Raw genomic sequence first — 19,394 nt, 5'->3', positions numbered from 1 at the left:
GGATGCCCCCACAAAGCAGCATGGCAAGCTCTCTGATCAGAAAATCCCCTCTCCATGGTGTACCAGCCCTCTGGTCCTCTCCTCAGTTCTCAGAGCTCATCTAAGTACTGCGAAGAAAGTTGCCCCTGGAACAAAAACACACTTTGGCACTTAGGGCCTTTCCAGATAAAACTTACATTCCCTTTTTTCAGCATTTCTTTGAAACTGAGGACTTAACGTGATTTAGACTTGTGAAAGCCATGGCTAGCATGCACTCTTCTTCCACCGCAACATGGACCTTTACTTCATGTGCTCTCTAAACACAGATAATCACCATGGCAACCACCGTGTTTCACGACTCTCACACATACACTTGCACCTTCCTTAAAGAAACACAGAGCTCAACAGTGTAGAATTAGAACAGTAAATCACTGGGATGTTTTTTATTTGTTGTTACATAGTTGTCAGGATCTTGAGAAGAGCTGGACATTGTCATCTGCTATCAGTTGTACTTGGGAAAAGTAGCTGTTTGGCTGGGCCCTTTGACACCTTTCCAGAAAGTGGGGTGTTGTTTGTAATGTGCAAGGCATGACCGATGGATGTCCAGATTGTCAGGGTTAGAGACTTTCAAGGCAGAAAGTCTCACTAAGAACACCAAGTGCTGAGCAGTATGCATTTCTACACGTCCACTGGGCCAGTCCTCCGCACTTACATCACAGTTACGGTCACTCACATGTTGCTTAGAGTTTGCACAAACACGCTTTTCGGGTAGCATCTAATTTTATCTTTGGTTGTATTTGGAAACATGCCTGACAGTTTTGCTGTGCTTTCAAAAATCTCTCTCTTTCTTGGCGATGTGAACAAGCCTTTTGCTGCCCTGAGAATACTTGGTGAGCAGTCTGCAGAGTGAAGCCCAGATGAAGCTTTCCTCAGGAGGTGTCTCCAAGGGTCTTCTGAGTAACTTGGGGCCCTGAGCCCTGGCGTGGTCAAGACCCACAAGCTGTGGGCAGGAGCCCCATGTGCTCTTAGCAGATCACCTGCCCTGGGTTTTGAATGTCTCACGGTGTTCTGTCCATGGATGGAGAGAACTGTCCTTCTGTAATAACTGCATGTGATGAGAATGGGTTTTCCCTCTCGCTAATGAATTGTAGCCGTGATTTCTCCCACGTTAAACGCTCTGTCTTTGGAATACAAATGTTTCAATGGGAGAGAAGAAAGGACCCTCTTCTCCTTGATTGTTTTCTTTTAAATTAAAAGTAGTAATAAATCTAACTCAACCCAAATAACTGCTGAACATTTCGTATTAACATAGCAGTGAAGATGAACTTGGGCAGCTGTGATAAATGTCTCTGTGTGCTTAGACTGGACTGCCTCCAAACCCTTCACTCCCACACCAATTTGGAAAGGCCTACCTGAGGTTTTTATATCCTTAGCCTGAAGATTCATTTTTCATTTGCGAGATAGAGCCCCTGCGTTTCAAGGACAGCTATGCTATACTTCTGTAGAAAGTACACAGAGATAATGTTGGAATGAGGAACTTTTTTTTAACCCAGTGAATATACTATTTGCCTTCCAAACCTATCGCATGTCTGCTTTTCTGTGTTTTCTGTGATTTGATTATAAGCTCTGTAAGCCTAAGTTCCATGAGGTGAGAAATAAATCAGATGTCAGTCTCTGTTAAACGTGTACTTACCGTGGGGGAACAGGAACAGCGGAGACATTGTTCGGGCCCTCCCACTGCTGTCCCATCGGGCAAGATGGCGCATGGAACACCAGTGCAGGACAGACGCTCCGAGCCTGGCTGCCGAGAGCAGAGTCTCTGCTCTCTGTTCACAGGCTGCTAGGCAGGGCTGCCACCTGAACAGGTGCATGAAAAGTGGATAGAATTTGGAGGAAGACCAAGTGATGACATGAAGATTCAGATGTTGATGGGCTTCTGAAATAATCACTACTTATTAATTTCTGTGTGTGAAAGCGCCCTGGATACTGGATGGTATAAAGAGTTTGTATTCACAGAGTTTCGTTTACTTCAGTTGAGAGTGAAGAGAGTACTGGTGGGGAATCGGGTCTTCCTTGAGGCTCCTGGGTGCCATGAGCCTGCCTGCCTCGGGGACTTGCCAAGAACGCCTGCCTCCTGGAGGGTCCTCCTCCCTGAAGACCTCAGGTCAAACACTGCTTGTTCAGGAGCGCCTCCTATGACATCTCTGGGGAGGCTATAGCTCAGTGCCTCATCAGCATCCTTAATCCTGGTCCTGCCCTTTCTAGCAGCAGTCACAACTGTCTTTTTATTTTTTTATTGAGGTATAATTGACGCACGACATTATATTAGTTTCAGGTGTATGGCGTAGTGACCCAGTATTTGTACACACTGTGCAATGCTTACAGTAAATCTAGTTAACCGTCCGTCAGCATGCGTAGTTACATAATTTGTTTTCTCTCAGAACTTTCCAGATCTTAGCAACTCTCAAATATGCAGACAGAATTGTTAACTGTAGTTGCCATGCTGTACATCACACCCCAGGGCTCATTTATCTCATAGCTGAAAGTTTGTATCTTTTGACCTTTACCTGTTTTCCCCAGCCCCACACCTTGACTGTCATTTGTGTGACTGCATAGTGATCTGTGAACTCCTGAGGACTAGGAGCTCCATGAGAGCAGGTGTTGGGCCCTGAGTCTCTGGTCCTGGGATCCAGTACCTAGAGCAGGGTCTGCCTTCCTCTCCGCCGAGGGCCTGAGCCCTCCTGTCACACTCTTGGCAGAGCCCCCTTCCGCTTCTGGCTTCCGCAGCCTCCCAGGTGTCCACTCTTCCCTCACTGGCACATGTTGTTCCCCTGGGTGGGGGTACCTTTGGCTCCTGTCTTCCATCTGGGATATGATACTCATTCTCCAGACCCACCCCAGTTTCTCCCTCCACCAGGACTCCTCCAGTGGGCTCAGTGGTCCCTCTCCTGTCAGCTGCACCAGGTGGATTTCCCCACTGGGGTCTTACCATGCTGTCCTGCAGCGCTCACTTCACACATCTATCTCGCTTGCTGGACCAAGTCCCTGGAGGACGCGGAGCATGCCACTCATGTCATTGTCTCTGTTTTGTCTCCATCCTTAAATACAGTGTCTGTCACAATATATATTTTGAATGAATAAAAATTTCTCTTATTAGTTATCCATGTCCCAGAAATTTACTAAAAAAAATTCCCAGGAATGTCAGCTCCTGTTCTGACTAGGTGCTGGGCCCTCAGACACCTATAAATGATGTGGTCAAACCCCTTCCAGGGAAAGCCGCAGAGATGGGTGTTTTTGTCTGTTCCCTCTTCGCTGAGCCTGGGGACAGCTGTGGAGAGCACACGTGTGCCTGTTCAGGACTCGAGGATGAAGCCCCCGTTGGCTTTCAGAGCAGGATATCTTGGTGGCCCAGCTGCTGGGTGGGAGCCTTCAAAGCTGGGATGCATGGCGGAGCACCTCCTTGGGGCCAGGCTGGATGTTGGAGATCTCTCTGGCTCTCACGGTGTCCTGTGGGCTGGGACTCATGCTGTGAGTACGACAGCATTTCCTGTCCTGTTCCGTGGGGTTATCTTCTCACTCATTGTGTGTGGGCACATTCTGGATTTCCCTCAAAGAAATTACTCCACGTGTAGCTATGTATTTGGTGCCTCTGAGGAAGCTGGGCAGTTTATTTTTGAGTCTGATGGAAGTACTTTATGATTATCCTGTAGTGTATCTGATGTCGGTTTTGGCTGTTTGTCCCAGTCTATTGAGACCTTCTGAATCTTGATCCTGTTATGCAACATATTGTATAAGGTCACCCGTTGGCTCAAATATTGTGTTTTCTGCATTTTTTTTTTAACCTGAAGCGTCCACCAAGTCAGGCCCATGAACTGACTTAACATATTGTTGCTATTTAGCATACCGTTGGCAATTCAACAGTTTAGCCTATTGTTGGCAGTTCAGATTGACCTCGCTCTGTTGATTAACAATCTTTGGCAGTTCAATAAGCTAGAAATCTACAAGGCTTTATTTGTATCTTTAAATTTTTATCCCCACCCGTACAATATATCACAGGAGACTTGGCTAAACACCTGACTGAGAGGAAGTTCGCAGGTGTCTGCAGCCTTCCCTTCCGTCCCGCCCTGGTACCTTGGCCAGTGAGTCATAATGGGCCTCCTTTGTCGAGTCTCACTTCTGGTGCAACAGTGCTGCTTCCAGTGACTACCTCCTCACTTATGAAAGTGTTTTTCTACCCTCTATTTAATAACGTACTCAAGAATTTTTCTGGAGGCTGACATAAGCTCTTAAATGACCATTTTTAGCCATTTTTCTCGATCTTTTCCTTTGTTGGGAAGTCAGGGCACTTGCCTGTTTCTAAATGTTTTGCACCTCGTCTGTTCTCTCTGAAGTTGAAATACAATGATTCTGTCATCATATTTGCACATTCTTTTAGCGTTTTGAGTGCAATCCACTTAGACCTAGAGACTTGAATTCATTTAAATCGGCGGGTTATATCTCTTACCGTTGTTGTTCATTTTGATTTTTAATTCCCTGAAGCATTTTTATTTTGCCCTTTCATTGTTGAGACCCTCTTCCTTGAGGGCTCAGAAACATGCCTGCTTTATTTATCACTGTTTCCACAACTGCTCTTAATAAACATGTATTAGATGATGGAATGAAAGTTAAATTGCACATGGACTCTGCTTACTAGACTGGTAAGCCCATGAAGACCATTAAGGGGTGGATCCCTTGTAATTTTTAAATATTTCCATTGCCTCAATTATGTATTATTTTATTTTTTTTTGTTTTCCTATAGTTTTTTTTTAACTTCAAAAAATAAATTAGTTCCCCCTGAATTTCTGATAATACCTTAAAACGCAAACTTTACTTTTAAAACCAGCTTCTTTTCATTAACAATAATGTACATGTTCATTTCCAGTAAGAATATTCTCATTAAATATGTTCTCAACGTTTAAATAATATTTTCCCTTATAAAATCTGGATCTGTGACCTCAAAAAATTCACCAAAATGATTATAATATGGTTCCAGTCATGTGCCTCCAAGTTGCTGGCAGTCATAAGAAGTATCATCATAAAATATCACCATAAAATCATCTCTCTGCTCAGTCTTATGTAACCTCATTCTTTGCTTATATGAATGCCTATACTTAATGGTTTTTATATAGATGAAGAATGCCACTTTGATTCAGAGTGATTTACAGCCTCACCTTCTTTATTAGTGCCTTCGTCCTTAAACCAGGGGCAAAGTGGAAAACACAACAATTACAGGTTAAAACTCAGGAGAACCTATACTTAAAATTGGATACTTGTACCTGAAAAAAGTCCCTTTTTGGGATGTCAGATAGAATAAAAGAAGATCATAAATGTTGACTGTAGTAATAAGATTGATGTCTCACCTGTGGAGCATGCGTGGGGTGGGGGAGGGTCAGATGGGGACTAGTCCATGAGGAGTCCTATAGCCGCCGACGGTGATACCGTTAGGGTCTCCTCTCACCTCATTTCATGAGAAGCAAATCCCTGTGCCCTCAAGTGTTGGCTCTACAGCCTTGGGCAGTGGGCGGGGATCGGGTAGAGGCCAGGTGAGTGACACATGCCACCACAGAAATGAAGAGAAGGGACCGGGAATGAACTGGGAGCACTCTGAATTCCATGTCAAAATAAGAGGATGAGATGGAGAAAAAATCAGGAAGATGGGTGTGATCACAAGAGAGGGGGTGGTTGGCCCTACGCAGAGGGGCCTCTGGGACCTGGGGTTTGGGGAAGGTGGTCTCTGCCTCTCCTTCCCCTCGGCCACCCATGGACCTTGGCCTCTGCTGAAGCTCCGTGCGCGGGAGGCAGAAGGCTGGCTGATGCTCTCATTCCCTGCGGGCCCCCTTTCTTGGTTGACATGGTATTTTAGCGGAGCAAACATGTCCACCCTGAAACTGAGAGGATGTTGCTGAGGACGGCATCCTGCCGCCCAGACTGGACGGGACCTGGGGATAAGCTGACCTCTGAAGGGCAGGGGCTGCACCAGGCTTTCCCCTCTGGAGCGCGTGGTTCCCAGAGCCCAGGGACCAATTCTTACGATCCTTCTCCTTCAGAATCCCATCTTGTGAGAGGGCAGGGCTGGGGTGCTGTCTCCCATGTGTCTGGAGCTGGTGCTCGCCTGGCAGTGAGGTGTCTGAGGTCATTTCCAGGCCAAGTGCCTCCGTTTTCCAGTCAGCCTTCTGCATGTAAACCAGCCTCTGGACCTTGGCTCACCGGCTTATTGGGGAGCACCTGTTCAGGTGTGTGTTTCTTTCCTTAACACATTAGTACAATTAAAAAGATACTAATCTATCACTTTTTTCCCATCCTTGAGTTATAATATTAATTTAAAATTTAGGCTTTGTTTTATCATTTTTGAAGTGAAAGTCGTTCAATCATGTTGGACTCTTTGCAACTGTATGGTCTATACAGTCCATGAGACTCTCCAGGCCAGAATACTGGAGTGGGTAGCCTTTCCCTTTTCCAGGAGATCTTCCCAACCCAGGAATCGAACCGGGGTCTTCTGCATTGCAGGTGGATTCTTTACCAACTGAGCTATCTGAGAAACCCTTTATCATTTTTAAGGGGTCATATTCTATTCGAATGGTCATCTCCTCACCATTTTGGTGGAAGTCAAGCCACCATCAGTCCAAGGTGCTGAAAGTCCAGCCACTTCGTCCATTGCTCCCAGCCTTCGTGTCCAGCTATTGGGAGCCAGCCCTTCTGCTTCTGGGGACCTTTCCCACCTGCATTTGGCTTTCTCAGTCCTCACTGTGCAGGGTCTCCAGCACGAGACCTCTGGGAAGGAATAGTTGAGGTGGAGCAGGTGAATGGAAGCAGAATTGTGGCAGGTGTGGAGTCAGGAGGTCACAGAGGGAGGTGCACACTGTTGAAAAGTCTCCTGTTTTGTGGAAACATCCAAACTTGACAAGCCCCCAAAAGTTACACATTCTGAAAACAAAATAATGTTGAGTTCTCTTGTGTCAGTTTCAGGTAATTTTCCTATTCAGGTTATGAAAACAGAGATTCCTATTAGAGCGTCTGCTCACATTTATCAGAAGAGGAAGCTCACGGAGGATTTTCTCTGCTGTGTATGTGTTCACTTCTGAAAGTAATCGTTTGCTGTCTTCATTTGTGTTCAGCTCAAACAACATGCTTCACTAGAAATGTACGTCACACGCAGGCAGTCTCTTTGGTAGCTTCCATGCCATGTGGGGAGCCCAGATCACTTAGGTTAATCAAAATAGCACCCTTTGTGTGTGCCACTTGGTTGCAGAAATCTCTAGTTAACTACATATTTAACGACCTTTGGGGCTTCCCTGATAACTCAGCTGGTAAAGAATCTGCCTGCAATGCAGGAGACCCTGGTTCGCTTCCTGGGTTGGGAAGATCCCTTGGAGAAGGGAAAGGCCACCCCCTCCAGTACTATGGCCTGGAGAATTCCATGGACTGTTTAGGAGCCTCCCCCACCCCCCAACTCTGGCACCCCAGGTCTGGCTGCACCGTTTGGTCTCCTGTGTCGAGTGAAGTGCCTACCATGTTGAGTTTGGAAGGTATAGAGTCAAGTCTGTGTATCCAGAGTGCTGTGCAAAAGTAAGCTGCCAGCCCCTGGAGACCCCACAGCACACATCTTTCAATAGCACAGTCATCAAGAGAACCACGCCAGCACACGAGAGCTCAGGGTCTGGGTGGGTGTGCTGCACACAGACGTTTCCCTGATGGTGACGGCCTTAAATCCCGACTGTTTACAGTTCAGACATCTTCTCGAGGGACCGTCAGTGAGAAGGCAGGCAGTAGGAGGTGGCCGAGTGCCTTTCAGGAGGTGAGGGCTTTCCATGATGGACTGTCTGAGGGATTTCAAAACAGGGATATCCAAAGATTTTTATTACCAAAGTAGAATTAAGCAACGAATTCTTGAGACTCTCCATAAATCAGAAATTACCACCCCCCAACAAAATAAAAATATCTGGCTGAGCTTTGGGGAGTGAAGTATTAATTTATCTAAGTGACATGTTGACTGCAGGGCGCTCTCAGGAGACCTCTCTTCCCCCTTCCAGCTGAGATGTCCGACCGTCCCTCCTTCCTGCCTTTGGAATTTGTAACACGTTGTAAAAGGCCCATTCCAATTCTATCACAGGGAATGGAATCCAAGGAGTTCACAGTTACTTCAGCTCTCTGAACTTATAAAAACATGTTAGTGAAAGAAGTACTGTACTTTATGATTAAGAGAGATGTTAAAGTTTCAAAAATTGTAATTACGATGGAAATGTAACAGTTCCTCCAAGTTCTTGTCTCTGATTTATATACAACTTCCAGCAAGTTACTTTGGTTCTGTGGGCTTCGTTTCCCTGTCTGTGAGAAGGAATGTGTTTTTTGAGCTTAAGTGCTAATGCTTCTTTATTTTGATTGTTTATTCAATATCTCAGTTACTTTGACACTGGCTTAAAAAAAAAAAAAGCTGAAGGAAATTGAAGAAGTCACCGTGGTCCCCAAACTTTGGATTTTTGTGTGTTATCCATTTTTAATCTGCGAGGCTTTAGGAGAGATCATGGCAACATATTCCGACCATGTTTGCTGTCTCTTTGGCACGTGTGTGTGCTTGTATGAGCGTGTGTAGGTCACTTCCAACTGGTAGGAAGTGATACCCTTCATGCACCTGATGGCTCAAAGTGTCTCTTAGACTCTTTGCTGTTTCAGTACAGTGCAGACTCTAAGTTTAATAGGAAATACTTAAATAAATGAATTTAAAAAATGGTGGTATATTCAAAATGAATGAATATTATAATTTTAGTCCTATTTTTGTTCAATAAGTAAGCTGTTAAGATTTTCAGCTAAGATAAATGGAATTTTCCATCCATATCTTTTGAACAAACATGGGAGCTCGCTGTGGAGGTTCGTGGGCTCTTGGTTTCTAGGGCCCAGGATGGCACTTGACAGGGGACACAGGGCTGGCCCCAGAGCTCCTCGGTGGTGAGGAGGGAGTCTCAATGACCCCCTTTGGGCAGCAACGTGTACATCAGGATGAAAGAAAGCACTTGTAAACCTGAACACAACAAAATTCTGATTTCTCTTCATCATTTCTCCTAAGCTTTAAACAATAACAGCTGTCAAGTCATTTCAGAAATTCCTGTTCTGATGTTTAGGTGCCGCTTGCCTCTCTCTTGTTCGGAGAGCCAGGGTCCACGACCGTGGTGGGGGGAGAGTGGTCCAGCCCGGCAAGAGGGGATGTCCTCGTGGGCCAGGATTACCGGGCAAGAGTCCGCCTGCTGGGTGTCTCTGCGGGTGGGCAGGCGTGGTACGCCGGCAGCAGATGCAGAACCATGTTGGTTCCTGGCGCACACTGCGTTTCTCATTTTGTACAGCGTTTTCCACCTAAGGATATTGATAGGTGTCAGGGAATGACGCCAATATTTACGAAGTGCACATGTTACGGTATCTATGTACAGAAGTGACCCTGGATGTTGAGAAGTCTTCAGATGAGGATTACACACATTTGGAAGAACAGTGTCTCTCTTCACCACGTAATAGCAGATGATTTGTTCCGCTTCTTCCTTTGCACAAGCAGAGGTTTTTCAAGATTTAGTTAGTTAAAATGTTCATGCCTTTCACTCCTTCAGCATAGGTTTTATTTTTTTTTTTGCATAAAATTATGAAGTTATAATGTCCTAATTGTGAAAAGGAAACAACAGCTTGAAACATAGAACCATCTCACTGTAAATGACTAAAGTGGTGGAGAATCTGGAAAAAACCTATTCAATTTCCACCTTAAAAATTATTGTTTAGCTTTATGTAGCACAGCTACACAACACAAATATGAATCTTCTAAGGGCCAAATCATGTTTTCTGAGACTAGCTACAGTGCAAGTTTCTCATAAAATTATTATGAGGAGTGACCTTAAGTGAATGCCTTGCTAGTTAAGTTGGCAAAAATCTTATTTCATAACACGAAAGTTGGTAAGACCTCCACTGTAAATGGCCAGGTCAGTGCTTCTAAACTTCTAAATCTAAGATAATTTGAGGCTGATGGGAAGGTGTCCTTCAGAATACTGCAGGCAGTTTAGAATATATCTGAGCGCTTTCACTCACAGCAGAACGTCTCAGCACGCCTACGGACTCACAAGCAGCCTGGTCAGGTTAGCGTCTCAGAGGGCTGGTACTTAAGCTTGCCTTGTACTAGTTTTTCACATGTTATTAAAAAACAGGTTTCAATGGCTTAGTTGGGTTTGAGAAGAGAAAGTGAATTCACAATGGCTTAGTCGGGTTTGAGAAGAGAAAGTGAATTCAGTTATAGAGCCATGCCAAGATGGAAAACATGCTTTGATTCAATATGAAAAATAGCCAGAATTCTTTTTAGTGTGTTTGCATAACAAAAATAGTTGGTGCTATGAATTTCATTTTTGCCAAAATTGTGGCATTCACCAGGGGAAAAAATGGCACACGAGCCCTTTATGTGGATAAATTTATGCTCTGAGTCTCGAGGTCACGTGGTGAGGGAGGCCGCGTTGTGAGGGAGGCTGCGTTAGGGCTTGTCTCTCTAGCAGAGAGGTGGAGCCTCTGTGAGGTCATCTTATATGAAACAGCTCTTTAATGCGACTGTCTTGATTTTGGAGACAGCGAGATGGCTTTGTTTTGGATGCTAATGATTATTTCCTCCTTTTTATCTGTATTGTGTTAATTTAGATGCTGTTTAGATGTTTTACCTGTGCCCTTTATGGGGAAGGCGGTGTCCACAGTTTTGTCAACTAACCATGCAGTTTATGGAACACAGATATCTCCCAGCTCCTGTTTGCTGGTTGATTTCTTGTGATTTCTTGTGAATGCAGCCTGCTGTCCACTCAGCTGGGACAGTGCCTCTCTGAAGATGCCTGTCTTGAGGGTGTGGTGACTTTCTCTGGCCTTGGGTTTTGCCAGCAGCTCTCAGTGGTGTCCTCCTGGCGCAGGGGTGTGTTTCCGTGATGCTGAAACTTTGAACCTGGGCCTTCGCAGTGACAACAACACTGCTTCTGCTTGGGATTTCTCCAGAGCCCTCATCCTTCCATATTCTCCTCTGAGCGCCAGCCCCTCCTCCCACCAACCCCGCGGTCTCCATTCTCCTCTGACTGGTTGGGACCCCTGGGGACTCGCATCAGGGCAGGTCCTCATCCTAAACCCTCATGAAGGGCCCGGGAGGTGTTGGGTGCTGTGTGGGTCTTGCTCCCAACCTTCCAGGAGCTCTGGTGGGTGGGAACACATACCTGCAGGGGCCCCTTGTCGCTGCAGCAGGGCCAGTGGAGAAGGTGGGCGGAGGTGGGGGGGGTTGTTACACAAACCAGCGTCCTGCCCATAGAAGGGAGAGGGTGGTGGGACTTTGGGCTCCGCCTTGTGTTGAAACAAATACATGTGTTTGAACATGCGAGTTGTTGCATAAATGAATAACTTTGTCAAACTATTGATGAAAAGGAATTAAGGCAAAAAGTATAATATAATATCTAGTAGGATACATGATAGGAAAGCAGCCTACCAGTTTAGGACTTTCTGTCCGTGGGACTGTGTGTCTATTCTATGGATCTCTTGCTTCTGTGGAACGTCTGGAAGGTTGTTGCATGGCTGCTTGTCTCTGAAAGAAAGTTCCTGTTAAAGTATGTACACTGTGAGGAGAGATCAGTCGTGATGCCAGAGTGGGAAGAAGCCTGGGCCGTGCTGTCTGTCCACAGGTCCTCCTCCTGAGGGTGTTCGGATGCGGGAAGTCAGGATGTGTGTGCCCAGCCTCCATATAGTTATCCAGCTATCCCGAGGTTTACCAGCAGGGAATAATGTATCATTTCAGAGGTTTACTAGCTGTCTGTCCCTTTGTTTTGTAGATGTAAAGATTAAAAAAACAATATAACATAAAACCCAAACTCCCATCCCCCACCGCAATCCAACCCTACCTTTGGCCAGGAAAAGGAAAACAGAAACCCTCCTCAAAAATGCTTCCCAAATACTTTGGCTTTGCCTGAATTGGTGTATTTGGTACCAGAAGACTGGCTTCCCAGGTGGCTCAGATGGTAAAGAATCTGCCTGCAATGCATCCCCAGGTCAATTCCTGCAATGCAGACCTGGGTTGGGAGGATCTCCTGGAGAAGGGCATGGCAACCCACTCTAGTATTCTTGCCTGGAGAGTCCCATGGACAGAGGAGCCTGTCACCAGAAGAGTTTTACTTCAGGATTTTGGAAACAAGTTTTAAACTATTCAACAAAAATGGATTTTTAACATTTTGTATTTGTGTGAAAATATCCACAATTCTCTTCCTCGATGGTCTTCTGAGCACATAACTGTTGTTCAGTCGCTCAGTCATGTCCAACTCTTTATGACCCCATGGACTACAGCACACAAGGCTTCCCTGTCTTTCACCATCTCCTTGCTCAAACTCATGTCCACTAAGTCAGTGATGCCATCCAACTATCTCATCCTTTGTCGCCCCCTTCTCCTCCTGCCCTTGATCTTTCCCAGCATCAGGGTCTTTTTCAGTGAGTTGGCTCTTTGAATCAGGTGGCCAGAGTATTGGAGCTTCTTCTTCAGCATGAGTCCTTCCCATGAATATTCAGGGTTGATTTCCTTTAGGACTGACTGGTTTGATCTCCTTGCAGTCCAAGGGACTCTCAAGAGTCTTTCCCAACACCACAATTTGAAAAAATCAATTCTTTGTATCTCAGCCTTTATGGTCCAGCTCTTACATCCCTACATGGCTACTAGAAAAACCATAGCTTTGACTATATCGACCTTTGTTGACAAAGTAATGTCTCTTATGCTGTCTAGGTTTGTCATAGCTTTTCTCTGAGGAGCAAGTGTCTTTTAATTTCATGTTTGCAGTCCTCATCTGCAGTGATTTTGGAGCCCAAGAATATAAAGTCTCTCACTGTTTCCATTGTTTCCCCATCTATTTGTCATGAAGTGGTGGGACCAGATGCATGATCTTTTGGTCTCCATCAGTTCTTTATCACTGTGCTTTATGGGTGTACCAATCGCACCATTCTCTAAATACCTGTTGTCTTAAACACTCCAAGTACTTGCATTATTTCTGAAGAATATTATCTAGTCTGTCTGTGAAACTGCTTACAGAATTCCTTGTCTTTCTGCCTCAGTAGAGCGACCTTCAAACCTTGATTTTCGTGTTCCAGACCCCTCTCTCTTTCATTTTCTGTTGCATTGACTGAAGAAAGGCCCCTGGTTTCTGCTGTCACTGGTTTAACTATTTGGATTAAATCCTAGTCTACCATGTTTATCTCCTGAAGTTACTTTTCCTGTGCAGATCATGGTGTATACGTGTAATAAATAACCCTGACCAGACTGGACCTGAATATGTGAATTTCTTCACCTTGTCCATCTTTAGTAATGAATGGTGAAGCTTGTATAAGAGAAGGAAAGAGTTTTTTGAACACATTGAGTTTGATCAAATGTGGTGTTTGTTTAGTCTGTTTGTTGCTAACTCTGAGAGCAGCAACTACGAATCCAATCTTTGATGATTTCTGTAACTGAAAAAAAAAAGCAAATAAAACTGACAGGCTGCCTAGAGGCTACAGATTTTATCCAAATATCTAGGTGGGTGTATGGGTCTGGAGCTGAGCAGGGCTTTGGGGAGAGGTGGCCATGGGAGCGGCCTGGGTGGATGGGGCCACGGGCTGTCACCACGGCGGTGGCCAAGGTTCAGGGTTGGCCCTTTCTTCTCCCTGCCTGGTGACCTTGGCCGCATCACACAACTTAGTCAGTGTCCTTGGCTGTCAGATGAGAAAAACTGTCCCACTGTGAGGTTTAGAGTTAGAGGAGGTGGCCTTTGTATAATGCCGGCTGACACAATGCCCGGCAGCAGGAGGCCCTTCTCCCCTGAGACCCCATTGCCTCTCCGGGGTCCTCTCCAGAGGCTTTGTGACTTTCTGCCTTGTGGTTTATTCTGCATTTAATGCCAGCTCTTTAGAGACAAGGTCTGTGTCGGATTCATCTTTGTCCCTTCTATAGTTTCTAGGGGACAAAATATTCTGTGACTGTTTGTTGAATGACTGTATGACTGAGTGATCCCATGTAAATGAGGTTTAAATATTTTTACCGTTCCTGGTAGGGATTTTAAGACTTGATGCCTGATGCTGGCTGACAGGATGTGTGCTGTGAACATGGAAGTGTGTTGTGTGCCCAGATCTGGATTTCACGGGTGTAGCTGGTGAATTGTTGCAGATTCAAGTGTCCATGTGCCTCAAAGCTAGAATCTGGGCAGATCGTAAAGAACCAACGAGTTTGTCCCACAGGGAGTGCCTAACTTTTCTGCAGTGGATCTGTCACGGGCTGCAGGTCTTTGTGAAAGGGATTTGAGAAATTTGTACAATTTCTCCACCAGTGAGTGATAAAGGGGCCCACGTTTTTTCATCATAACGAATCATTATGTGTTCAACTGCTTCAAAGTCTTGCTCTACTCTTTGAGATTCTGAGGCGACTGATGGCTTGTCCACATGTCACCTTGTTTCTGAGTCCACCAGAAGTTCAAAGAGCTGTCCTTTGCTCGCCTTTGGCCTCAGAGAGATCTGGGTAGACATGATCACCTCGTGTGCCTGTGGAGCCAGGGAGCCTTGAGAACATTGCACTCATCTGATTGTTAGTGGTACTGGGACACATCACACATTTAGACATGTCAGTTGACTTTGTCTTAGTGTCTTCAATCACAGATTTGCCTCCTATACTAATATTTTTTATCTTACTTAAGTATTAATTGTGTGTAGTTTTTGTGTGGTGATCCCTCTGCTCCCAAAGAGGGACTCAGACTAAAGTGTCAACCATGTCTTGCTTTCTTTACTAGAATGAAGCGCTCTGATACCATCTCAGATACGAGCAGCTCTGTGTCGTTGTGGAGACGCATAAAGTGGTCCAGGTCTGTATGGTTCCCTCTTTCAGCCACTTTCTTTACAATTACAGTATTCTACTCTACCTTCTCATTACTTTTCTGAGTTTATATTACGTTCTAGTAAATCGCTGTGTAAAATAAAATCAAGGAATTAAAAAAAAATGATTGAGAATATAAATCACATGGACTTCTCAGGTGGTAGTAGTGGCCTGCCAATGCAGGAGACTGAGATGTGAGTTTGATCCCTAAGTCAGGAATATCCCCTGGAAGAGAGCATGGCAACCCACTCCAGTATTCTTGTTTGGAGAATCCCATGGACAGAGCAGCCTGGTGGGCTACAGTCCATGGGGTCACAAAGAGTCAGACACGACTGAAGTGACTTAGCGCATGCACACACACACACACACACACACACACATAACATGGCTCTAATGCTATGGAGAAAATGAGCACTGAAGAGAAAACGGATTCACTGTAACTGCTGTGAGGGAGGGTTAGCATCTTGCCCTGTTGAGTTGACTCGTGCCCTTGGTGAGACCTCGGTGGAGCGGTCAGTTCTGAGCCATTTGGGATCGCCATCTTGGAGCCGTGATTTCAGTGTGGGCGTGTTGGTGCCACAGACTCTCTAGCTGGTGTACCCACCTTTCAGGACAAAACACTTTGTTTTCAATACAGGTCCTTGAAAACATGGTACTTGGAAGTCATCTGATTTCTGGATTAAATTGTAAGGAACCCATGTTTTGCTGTAAATGTGATGTGGAAGAAAAAAATTCAAAGGTATCTTGCGGCTCAACTGAAACCAAACACATCAACTATGGAGGTAGGAAGAACTAAAATGGTAAATGGAAAGGAACTTGGGGAGTGAGCCAGGTGGTGGGTAGGGGCATGAACCATGCCTCCATGGCTTCATTTTTATTTTGTTCTCCTTTTGAAACCAGTTAGGTTAAGAGAACTTGGTAACAGAAAGTAACATTGAATTCCCAGAAATGAACTGCATTTTTCTATTCTTGCTGCTTCTTTTCCTGTTTTTTGGTCTCAGACTTGTTTTTTTCATGCAATTACGTGAGAGTGAGTGGTGTAGTTCATTAGCTCAGCCAGTAGAGGGGAATGACATCTGTGCCCACTCATAACGGTGTGAAGTCTTCTCCAGTCCCCTTTGTTATGCTCCGGCGTGGTCATAGTGTGGCCTTGCAGATCAGCGCTGGCCAGGGAGGGCAGGGCCCGTGATACGTGGGGAGGCGGCCTTCATTTTCTGAACTGTGTTCCCGTAACTCCTTTGTTTTTATGGCTGTTTCTGACATCTGTTTCTCTGTCTCTGCCACTACATCCTTGTCCTTCTTTCAGTGTGTTTGTCTCTTGGCGAGAGCCTGGTATGTCCAGTGCCCATTAAACCTAACAACCTCTTAGGTACCTCTTTTCTGGAACAATGATTTTCACAAAAATCCTGTTTATGGAGGAAAGATACTAGATGATATCATTTGTTAAACCACCTATTCACCCTAGATGTCAGAACTTCTATTCCTGGCCGAGGCAAGTCCATAAGCAATCTCCTAGACTTGAAGCCCCAGCCACTTCATTTCGTAGAGCTTGTCGGTCACCTGTGTAGGTTCCCTGCTCTGACACTGGGGCCACTGCCTCATACCAGATGGCCCCCCAAGCTCCATCAAGGAGGCACCATGATGTTTGAGTGGCATCGTTTGTTGGAGTTAGCTGTTCTTTGTGAACTGTCCTCTCTGAGCAGTATTCTTTTCTTCTGTGTCTTAAGTTATTTTGTGATTTAGATCAGGAACAAAATATTGAATAGGAATTGCCAGTAACATTAGTTGATTTCATTTTCGGCTCTGAGAGTCAAGGTGGATTCTTTCAGCACTAGATCACATCCCGTGCATTCCACTGGGCGAAGTTCTCCAAGTTGCTGGGGTCCGGGTCTGCCCTGGGAGGGGGAGGGAGCTCTCGGTGGGGAGGGGCGCTCGCTCCCCCAGCCAAGAGAAGAGACCTTCTCCAGTTACGGGGGTGGGTCCAGGTCTGAGGACTCCTGCTTGGCAAGGTAGACGAAAGAATGTGTTTATTAGGAACTGGCTGCAGAGCATAAATGGATGTTGAAATAGACCAGAACCAGGCGAAGCGGCCCACCAGCAGATAGCCATAAAATAAGGTTACAAAACAGAGCACATCCTTGCCCTGCCTGCCTGCTCTGAGCCTGGGGTCAGGCCCTCCGCCCGAGCCCTGCTTCCCAGCTGGTGCGCGCCTCACTCACATAGCCTCTCGGCCTTTCTCCCTGGCCCAGGCTTAGCCAAGGTGTCATGTCTCACCCTCTCGTTTGTAATATTTATTTCGGATTATTTGTCTGTGGGCCGGCTGCCTTTGAGCTCTTCTAGACGAGACCCAGGCTCTGTTCTGACATGCTGGGCTTCCTGGGAGGAGGACAGTGGGGAGGAATCGCCTGAGTGTGCTGTGGAATTCTCAATGCAGAAACCCCAAACCCACCACCGCCCCTCTTTCTTCCACAGATAATTCACCTCTTAAAACAGTGTCTTGACTCTGGCCCTTTCCAAGCCGTCTTCTGAGAAGAAAGGAAGTTTGCTTGTTCTCTGGGTTGCAGCCTCCGTCGCCAAGTCCAAACACAAGAAGAAATGACTGGGAATCAGACCATGGGGATACCACACTGCATGTTGCAGACGTGTGGCCTGGAGGCAGTTTGGGACTCACTCTTCAACACCAGTCAGGTCTTCTCCGAGTGTCCACTTCCCACAGGGTTGGTGTATGGCCGTGCCCAAGGGGAGACAGAAGTTTGCTTTAATAACAAGATGAGTCAAGTACGTTTGCTTTTCCCCATCCTTTTCTATGGCTTGTAGAACATCTGGGAATTTTTAAAACTCCCTACCATAGCACAAATAGAGCCTTAAATATAATAATGTCATCAAGTCCTTGTGATTTTATGAGATAGAGGTAATTATGAAGAAAGTAACTGTCAAGTTCACGAGGCCGTCCCCGTAATGATGGCTTTTAAGGTCTTGAGTACAGTGCTTTTCAGTGTAAAGATAACACCTGATTACTCAGTCTTCTACGGCCAGCAGCAGTAACTTATACGTGTGAAACTGAGCACAGGGCTTCCTGAAGAGAGCATTTCATTATTATTTTTGGCCATTTCAAGGACTCGTTACAAATTCAGAATTGGAGTTAACCCCGGGAAAGTATGTCAGAATTGCTGGGGGAATGAAGGAAGGAAAAGAAATATGAACTTTGTTTTCTGTACATGTGAAGATTTAGGGACAGTAAATACAGCAAGTCTTGTGATTCAGACCCAATTTACTGTTCTAACTTTTTGGGAAAAAAAATGAAAAAAGGAGGAGGAATAATAAATTTCCTGTATTTTTTTATGGCAGCTATAAATGTCTTCTTAAATAGGGCACCTGTTCAAAGGAATTTTTTCTTGTATGTAATGCTAGAGTGATGAAGCCAATGGAAAAACTTTGGAAGAATAAAATTCCAAGATTTGATACTTTCTGGGGAGGAGGCTGGAAAGGCAGTGATCTTTTAAGTTTTATTCTCTTGCAATTTTGCTACTCACTGAAAACCATTTTCTAGTGATGGAAACACACTAGGGACAAGGAGAGAAGCTTTAGTCCACCTGTTCATGCTCGTACTCAGCTACCCCGCCTTCCAGAACCTCCAGTAAAATGTCTGTCGTGGCTGATCAGTGTGTGCACCTCAGAGACTCTCTCAGTGCATCAGGGCTTTGGAGCGTTGATCAGGGCCAAGTTCAGTGGGATAGGAAGTTGGAGTTTCTCTGTATTGAATTGGATACCTTCTTTATTGATTCGCGTACATTTTGTGGAGAACCATGCAAAACCCTTTTAGAATTCAGACTGGAAAATATATTAAAACCTTCACACTAGTAAGATATTACTTTCCTCCCATCCATCCATTTGTTCATCTATCTGTCTATCCATCTGTCCATCCATCCATCCATCTATCCATCCATCCTCCCATCCATCCATCTGTCCATCCATCCACCCATCTGTCCATCCATCCATCCATCTGTCCATCCATCCATCCACCCATTCATTCATCCATCTGTCCATCCATCCTCCCATCCATCCATCTGTCCATCCATCCATTCATCTTTCCATCCATCCATCATCTATCCATCTATCCTTCATCTATCCACCCATCCATCCTCCCATCCATCCATCTGAAGTTATGGAATATATGTTACTGGTTGACTTACTTTTTTGCTTAGCCTAACTGACGGAAAACTGAGAGTTAAGTTTGTAACTTAGAAGCTATATGCTCAACTTCTGTAACAAAAATAATAGTTACAATAGTTAAGATTTATTGAGTACTTACTAGGCTTCTTCCAAGGTACTAAGGAAACACTTTACATAATTCTGTCATTTAAGCCTTATTACTGCCCTGTGGTAAGACCAGCACAATCCCTATTCAGCAGGCGATAGAGCTGAGGGTCACTGAGGCAGTTGTCTTGTGTGGGTGACAGCTAGTTAGTGTTGGAGCCCATGTTCAGATCCTAGCAGCCTATCCCAAGTCCTGGGC

At 45.3% G+C, this 19,394-nt stretch overlaps 1 long non-coding RNA gene across 1 annotated transcript in view; it reads left to right on the top strand.

Moving 5' to 3' along the window:
* Positions 1–18,351, top strand: part of LOC139186212 (uncharacterized) — a 46,946-nt gene extending 28,595 nt beyond the window's left edge. The window contains exons 3-5 of the long non-coding RNA XR_011569759.1: positions 14,796–14,867; positions 15,516–15,660; positions 17,351–18,351. This is a non-coding gene — a long non-coding RNA (uncharacterized lncRNA). The remainder of the gene's footprint in view (positions 1–14,795; positions 14,868–15,515; positions 15,661–17,350) is intronic.
* The last annotated feature ends 1,043 nt before the right edge of the window (positions 18,352–19,394 follow it).

The sequence above is a fragment of the Bos indicus genome, chromosome 12 (assembly GCF_029378745.1).
Source record: "Bos indicus isolate NIAB-ARS_2022 breed Sahiwal x Tharparkar chromosome 12, NIAB-ARS_B.indTharparkar_mat_pri_1.0, whole genome shotgun sequence".
Lineage (NCBI taxonomy): Eukaryota > Metazoa > Chordata > Mammalia > Artiodactyla > Bovidae > Bos > Bos indicus.
The sequence above is the reverse complement of the archived record's forward strand: the minus strand, read 5'-3'. Positions and strand labels throughout refer to the sequence as shown.